This window comes from Arachis ipaensis, chromosome B09 (genome assembly GCF_000816755.2).
Source record: "Arachis ipaensis cultivar K30076 chromosome B09, Araip1.1, whole genome shotgun sequence".
Lineage (NCBI taxonomy): Eukaryota > Viridiplantae > Streptophyta > Magnoliopsida > Fabales > Fabaceae > Arachis > Arachis ipaensis.
The window spans coordinates 104,417,892-104,426,523 of NC_029793.2; positions in this window are offsets into that span (position 1 = coordinate 104,417,892).

Consider the following 8,632-nt stretch of genomic DNA (forward strand, 5'->3'; position numbering starts at 1 on the left):
CCAAACTCTAAGTTTGGTGTTGGAGAGTCTCGACAAAGCTCTGCACATCTGTGAGGCTCCATGAGAGCCCACTGTCAAGCTATTGACATTAAAGAAGCGCATGTTGGGAGGCAACCCAATGTTTATTTATCTAACTATATTTTTCTTAGTTATGTGTCTTTATAGGTTCATGATCATGAGGAGTCACAAAATAAATATAAAAATTGAAAACGGAATAAAAAACAGCAGAAGAATAATCACACCCTGGAGGAGCATCTGTCTGGCGTTCAAACGCCAGAACAGAGCATAGTTCTGGCACTGAACGCCCAGAATGGGAGCATCCTGGCGCTGAACGCCCAGAACAAGCATGGTTCTGGCGTTGAACGCCAGAAATGGCAGCAAAGGGGCGTTGAACGCCCAAAATGGGCACCAACCTGGCGCTGAACGCCCAGAGTTGTGTGCAAGGGCATTTTACATGCCTAAATTGGTGCAGGGATGTAAATGCCTTGACACCTCAGGATCTGTGGACCCCACAGGATCCCCACCTACCTCATCATCTCTCTTTCCATTCATGATCATCCATTCTTTTTTTCCATTTACCACTCACATCCATAGACCCACTACCTTCAAAAATTCAACATCTCTCCCCCACCCAATCCCACCCATATGGCCGAATACACACTCCCATCCATCTCCTCCATATCTTCTTCTTATTCTTCTATTCTTTCTTCTTTTGCTCGAGGGCGAGCAACATTCTAAGTTTGGTGTGGTAAAAGCATAGCTTTTTTGTTTTTTCCATAACCATTGATGGCACCTAAGGTCAGAGAAACCTCTAGAAAGAGGAAAGGGAAGACAAAAGCTTCCATCAAGGGTCTATAGCTCAGTGGTAGAACATTTGACTGCAAATCAAGAGATCCCTGAGATACCTCAAGGGATACATTTTCTCCCACACAATTATTGGAAGCAACTAAGGGTGGAACATCAAGAGCACTCCATCATCCTTCATGAAATCAGAGAAGATCTAAAAGCACTGAAGGAGGAGCAACAAAGGCAAGGAAGAGACATAGAAGAGCTCAAGGACATCATTGATTCTTCAAGAAGGAAATGCCACCATCACTAAGGTGGATTCATTCCTTGTTCTTAATTCTTCTGCTTTTCGTTTTCTATGTTATGTGCTTATCTATGTTTGTGTCTTCATTACATGATCATTAGTAGTTAGTAACTTTGTCTTAAAGTTATAAATATCTTATGACTTAAAACCAAAAGGCAAGGGTAATAAAAAGGATCCTAAGGCTTTGAGCATCAGTGGATAGGAGGGCCTAAAGGAGTAAAATCCTGGTCTAAGCGGCTAAACCAAGTTGTCCCTAACCATGTGCTTGTGGCGTGTAGGTGTCAAGTGAAAACTTGAGACTGAGTGGTTAAAGTCAAGGTCCAAAGCAAAAAGAAAAAAAAAGAGTGTGCTTAAGAACCCTGGACACCTCTAATTGGTGACTTTAGCAAAGCTGAGTCACAATCTGAAAAGGTTCACCCAATTATGCGTCTGTGGCATTTATGTATCCGGTGGTAATACTGAAAAACAAAATGCTTAGGGCCACGGCCAAGACTCATAAAGAAGCTGTGTTCAAGAATCATCATACTGAACTAAGAGAGTCAATAACACTATTCGAAATCTGAAGTTCCTATAGATGCCAATCATTCTGAACCTCAATGGATAAAGTGAGATGCCAAAACTATTCAAGAGGCAAAAAGCTATAAGTCCCGCTCATATGATTGAAGCACTGTTTCATTGATAGTTTGGAATTTATAGTATATTCTATTCTTTTATCCTATTTTGATTTTCAGTTGCTTGGGGACAAGCAACAATTTAAGTTTGGTGTTGTGATGAGCGGATAATTTATACGCTTTTTGGCATTGTTTTTAGTATGTTTTTAGTAGGATCTAGTTACTTTTAGGGATGTTTTTAATAGATTTTGTGTTAAATTCACATTTCTGGACTTTACTATGAGTTTGTGTGTTTTTCTGTGATTTCAGGTATTTTCTGGCTGAAATTGAGGGACTTGAGCAGAAATCAGATTCAAAGGTTGAAAAAGGACTGCTGATGCTGATGGATTCTGACCTCCCTGCACTCAAAGTGGATTTTCTGGAGCTACAGAACTCAAAATGGCACACTTCCAATTGCGTTTGAAAGTAGACATAGACATCCAGGGCTTTCCAGCAATATATAATAGTCCATACTTTGGCCAAGAATTGACTAATTATTATTCGAAAACACCATTATCCATTTATATCTGCCTGACTGAGATTTACAAGGTGACCATAGCTTGCTTCATACCAACAATCTCCGTGGGATTCGACCCTTACTCACGTAAGGTATTACTTGGACGACCCAGTGCACTTGCTGGTTAGTGGTACGAGTTGTGAAAAGTGTGATTCACAATTTGTGCACCACCTTACATAAAGCCAGCCATAGAAAGGAGTAGGATTGATTGGATGAAGACAGCAGGAAAGCAGAAGTTCAGAGGAACGAACGCATCTCTATACACTTATCTGAAATTCTCACCAATGATATACATAAGTATTTCTATCTTTATTTTCTGTCTATTTATTATTTATTTTCAAAAACTCCATAATCAATTATTATCCACCTGACTGAGACTTACAAGATGACCATAGCTTGCTTCAAACCAACAATCTCCGTGGGATCGACCTTTACTCACGTAAGGTTTTATTACTTGGACGACCCAGTGCACTTGCTGGTTAGTTGTATCGAAGTTGTGAATAAAAAAAAAGGATTTATTAAGACGTGCGTACAGAGTTTTTGGCGCCGTTGCCTGAGATCACAATTTTGTGCACCAAGTTTTTGGCGCCGTTGCCGGGGATTATTCGAGTTTGGACAACTAACGGTTCATCGTGTTGCTCAGATTAGGTAATTTTCTTCTTATTTTGTTTTCAAAAAAAAAATATTTTAAAAAATTTTTCAAAAATTTTTCCTTTATTTTCGAAAAAAAATTATAAATCTTTTCAAAAATATATTTGTTCCGAGGGTTACCTGAAACTGGAGGTCGATCTCGGATGAGATCTTCCATACTGGTCGGAGATGACGTGTCCGGCTGGCTGGTGGCGGCCGGAGCTGTTGTGTCCGACTTATTGGACTTGCTGCACCGCTGATCCTTGGCCACCGGAAGGTGGGGGGTACCTACAAGAGACTCCGATGCTTAAGTTAGCACGGGTATTAAGCAGGTTTTACGTCGAATCAGAGTATATGTTATACCTGGGTGCTCCAGTGTATTTATAGTAGTGTGGGCTGACCTTTCTGATAAGATAAGTTAGTTATCTTATCTTATCTTATCTTATCTTTATCTTGAGTGAAGTCAGCTTATCTTTAAGGGAACCGCCTTTATCTCTATAGGCTTGAACTGCCTTTGGATTTGGGTCGTGTTCCTCCATTTGGGCCCTTTACTGGGCTCTCCTGTCGATTTGGCCGATCTCTTTAAGAAGAGGTCGGATAGTCGGACCTGAAGAGGTTAGTCGTTTTGCCACCAATCATCCCGGGTCAGACAGTTCGACCCAGGGTATGAACAGTGCCCTTGCTTGAGCTCGGTCTTGTTTTTTGAGGTCGAGTTCTTGACTTCGGTCCTTCTCTAATGAAGCCAAGCTCAAGCATTTTGTCGATTTCCTTTGTAGAAGCTTTTGAATGTAGAACGTTTTTCCTCTAAAAGCGCGCGCTTTTATATCGGCGCTGTTTTGGGAATGCAAGCGGTTTTAATATCCGCATTTAATTGGCATTTAATTGCCCCATTTCCCCTAACTTCTCTATTTTTTTGAATTTTGCACTCAGGAAGACGGTTTCTCTCCTTCGCCCTTTTCGTAACTTCTTCACATTTCTTCTTTCACTCTCTCGCTTTCTGTCTTTCGCTTGCGCTTCTACTTTTGTCGCTTGGCATTTTTTCTGGGCAGCCTTTGTCTCTGCGCTTCCTCTCTTCCTCGCAGCTTCTTCCGTCTCCAGGTTAGTCCCATTTCGTATTTTCCTCGTTTGTTTTTGTCTTTGCGATGGGGTTTTCCTTTTGATCTTCTTTTTGGAGAAAGTTTGGATCTTTCCGTTTTTTATCATGCTTGACTTGTTGCATTCTCTGAAATTTCTTTGTTTTTTTGGTGCAAATCTTTTTCTTGTTGCTTGAACCTTTTTCTTTTGCATGTTGCCGCCGTTTCTGTTTGTGCCTTGGCTGATGATTTTTTTCTTGATTTCAAAAGAAAGTTTGCGTCTTTGCTGCTTGGTCTTTTTTGACATTTCTGATATACTGTAGAAGTAGTGTTTTTTGCTGGTAAACTATAAAAGTGTGGTCCTTTGCGTTTTTGCTTCCTTTATTTTCTTTCTGGATTTTGTTTTGACGAGTGCTGGGATGTAAGCCGTAGAAATAACTTGAAAACCTTGCTTATTTACTGCCTCCAAGGGATGCCCCTAGACCTTTGTCTTGAGTCTTGGGGTTTTCCCTTTTTGTTTATCCGCCCGTCGAGATGTTTTGCCCTCTGTCCGAGATGTTTTTGTGTAATTCATTCTTCCTTTCTTTTTGTAGGATTTAGTTGACCTCATGTCTTCCCGAAATAACATAACAGAAATGCCTTCCCAGGTTCCCGCGGGTATGGATGATTGGGTGGACTCCATGGTTCTTATGTGTGTCTCGCTGGTTGATTCCAAATTTTGTACTCAGCTTAGGCAGTTTCACAGTGTCTGTAGTAATTCTGGTGATGAGAAGAATTATGAACTTGTCCCTCCCTCTTCTGACGAGAGAGTCTGTTTTTCGACTCGAGTTGTTGATAATCGCCCCTTCTTTTATGCTTACGATTTTTTCTTTGGTCAACTGGGTATTACTCTTCCTTTTACTCCATTTGAAACCGACTTGTTATGGTCTTGTAATGTTGCCCCTTCTTAACTTCACCCCAACTCCTGGGGTTTTATAAAAATTTTCCAGTTGCTGTGCGACGGTTTTGGTATTCCTGCTTCCCAATCTCTCTTTTTCTATTTGTTTGTTTTGACTAAGCCCGGTGTGGTAAAAAAGAAGTCAGCATGGGTCTCTTTTCATTCTACCCAAGGAAAGAAAGTTTTTTCCATGTTTGACGAGTCGTTTCGTGACTTTTAGAACTACTTTTTCAAGGTCCGAGCTGTTGAAGGAGCTCGACCCTTTTTTCTGGATGAAAATGACGAACCTGCCTTTCCCTTGGAATGGCAAAAAGACATGAGGGTCTCCCGGTATTCGTGGGAGATGTTGGATGAGGCTGAGCGGGCCTTTGTGACTATCTTGGAAGAACGCTGGGGTCAACCTCCCCATCTTGACACAAAGAAATTCCTAACTAATCCTTCTCTTCTTCAATCTGAACTGGGTATCTTGTGTTTCTTTTATGATTTTGTTTATGTGGCTTGTAGCTGTCTTTTCTGACTTGTTCGACTTGTAGCTGAGTTTTCTGTTTTGTTTTGCAGAGGCAATGAAGAATAATGAATCCATGAAAGCTTATAAGAGGGCGCAGAGGGCGACTACTGCCAGAAATGCTGCTACCCAGGCGGCTGGGGAGGGATCTTCCCAAGTGTGCGGGAAGCCATCGGTGCAGAGTTCTGCCGGGGTGAAGAAGGTGATCCCTACTTCCCGAGTTTGTTTGGCAGATCCTCACGTCACCTCTGCTGCCCCTTCTGTTGCTCCTCCCAATAAAAAACAAAAAACTGCTGAGCCTTTTGACCTCGATGCTCCTGATTTTAATGCTATTGAATTCGTGGATTAACAAATCGGCCCCTACGGTGCTCTTTCCATGGACGATGTGTCCATCCTTCATCACTTGGATTTTATGGCTCGAAATCATGTTAAGATGGCGTACATGTCGGCTGCCATATATCGGACTGCTCAGAATCTCCTTCTCCATGCTACCAAGGCATTTATGGAAGAGGCGAAACAAGAATTCGACCGGATGAAGGGATTGAAGGAGGAGCTTGAGGTGAAGGTGGCTAAGCTGGAAAAAGACTTGGAGAACGAGAAGGCGAGTTCTGAAGCACTGGCTGCTTCTTTGAGGTTGGCTGAAGACGCAGCCTTGATGCATAAGGATAGCTATGTTACATCCTATAGGGAGGGGAGGCGCCTGAGAGAGGAGCTTGACAATGCCCGGGAAGACTATGCTGAGCTCCAAGGTCATCTCGTTGGCAGCGTGACTGCTGCTTATGAGAACTTGAGAGAACAAGTTTGAATCATTGCTCCCGAGGCCGATCTTATCCTCTTTAGCTTGGATAATGTTGTCAGGGATGGCAAGATTGTCCCTGATGATGAGGGTGATGACGATGAGGTGGTTCCTCCCCCTGTGTTTTCTACCAAGGTGCCGACTTCTTCCGCTCCTCCAGTTGGGCCCGAGTTGGATTTCCATATCCTGAACCGGGAGGATGGTACTGTAGATGCGGTGCCGATTCAGACTCGCCCCCCCTCTCCTTGTTCTGACGCAGTCAAGAAGGCTCTTGATGCTGCCGAGAAGGCTTCTGATGCTTGTTGATCTTTTTCTTTAAAGTAGTTGGCCCGGCTTGTGGGCGTTTGGAAACTTTTTATTTGATTGCTGACATTTCTTAGTTGCTTTTCTAGCAACTTTTTATTTTTGAAAAACAAACAATTAGCTTGCCGTCTTTTGGATAGTAAGTGTTGGTGGCCTTTCGAGGCCTTATGACTCTGTAAAGAACAGGTTTTTTGGCCAGGCTTCCTTCTGCCAATGCTGACATCTTGCAGCCCGACCTCCTTGGGTTTTTGTTGTGTAGCTTGAATCTCCGTAGTTTTAGGGGTCTGACTTGTTTGGTTTTCTCGCTTTGTGTGTGTTCTTTATCGCTCTGTAACCGATTTCTTTGCGTTGGTCCCCTGCTAAACTCTTGGACCTTTGTCAGGTCTCTTTCGGGGATTATTTTTTACGATCTTCTCGTTTGTAGGAGATCGACTTCGTTAGGTCAACCTTTTCCAGGTTATTTTTGTAATCCTCTTTCTTGGACCTTTGTTAGGTCTCTTTCAGGGATTACTTTCAGTAGTAGGAGTCCGACTTGGTTGTATCGGTCTCCTTTAAGTTATTTTTTGTAATCCTCTTTCTTGGACCTTTGTCAGGTCTCTTTCAGGGATTACTTTTATAACTTGTTAGTAGTAGGAGTCCGACTTCATTATATCGGTCTCCTTTAAGTTAGTTTTGTAATCCTCTTTCTTGGACCTTTATCAGATCTCTTTCAGGGATTACTTTTTATAACTTGTTAGTAGTAGGAGTCCGACTTCATTATATCGGTCTCCTTTAAGTTATTTGTAGTCCTCTTTCTTGGATCCTTGTCAGATCTCTTTCAGGGACTACTTTGATAACTTTTTACTAGTAGGAGTCCGACTTCATTATATCGGCCTCCTTTAAGTTATTTTTGTAATCCTCTTTCTTGGACCTTTGTCAGGTCTCTTTCAGGGATTACTTTTTATAACTTGTTAGTAGTAGGAGTCCGACTTTATTATATCGGTCTCCTTTAAGTTATTTTTGTAATCCTCTTTCTTGGACCTTTGTCAGGTCTCTTTCAGGGATTACTTTTTATAACTTTTTAGTAGTAGGAGTCCGACTTCATTATATCGGTCTCATTTAAGTTATTTGTAGTCCTCTTTCTTGGATCCTTGTCAGATCTCTTTCAGGGACTACTTTGATAACTTTCCATTTTGGGCTGACTTTGTCATGTCGAGCCCTTCTAAGTTAAAGTAATCCTCTTTAATAGGGTTGGCCAGACCTCTTTCCAGGGTTTACTTATAACTTGTGTTGACTTGGTCCGACTTCTCAACGTCGGCCAGTCTTTAAGTTATTATTTTAGCAATCCGTAAGACCTCGTCAGGTTCTTTTTTAGATCACTTTCGATAACTTCTTACATTATTCTGTGTTCATCTTTGCCGATTTGTAGAAAGTGGTTGTCATCTCTAGAGCGTCCTTTGGGTGAATCGCGTTTTCACCTTTATCGGACGGTTGTCTTTATCGTGATCGTGCAGTGAAATTGTTTTTCACTTTCTGCCGATCTGTTGCTTTATAATCGGACGATGAATGCTTCAGATTAATGTGTCTTGAAATCTTTGTAGAGTATCTAAAATATATTTTATTTAAAGGAAAAGTGCAAATATATACATATGGGATTGTCTGAGTCTCAACTTTGGTGCCTCGTTAAAAAACCTTTTCAGGAAAAAGAGTGCATCCAATGATGAGATCTTTTATCTTTCTAACTGTAGTACCTTCTGAGGTTGCAGGCGTGCCTGATGACAAGTCATCTTAGCCTAGTTTCACTAGCCTTTTTCTTTTGTTTTCAATTGAATTGTGCACTTTCTTGAGCTACAAGTAAGCTAATTTGGGTAGATTTTCATGCTTCCTTTGATTGAATCAACCATGTATGAATTCATGCTATTTCATGAGGTTTTATGCTATAATTGTCACATATTATGATAAAATGAATATCTTATGATTTTAAGCATAGCTTTGATGTGTTTGGTTGATTAATGATAGGTGAAGAAAGCTTGGAGAAAGGTTGAAGCAAGAAGGAATGGCTAGGAGTAAAGAGAGGACAATGGAATAAGTGAAAATGAACCAGGAAGCAAAAAGCTGGACCAAAAGTTAGCCTCAAACTTTTGCACAAACT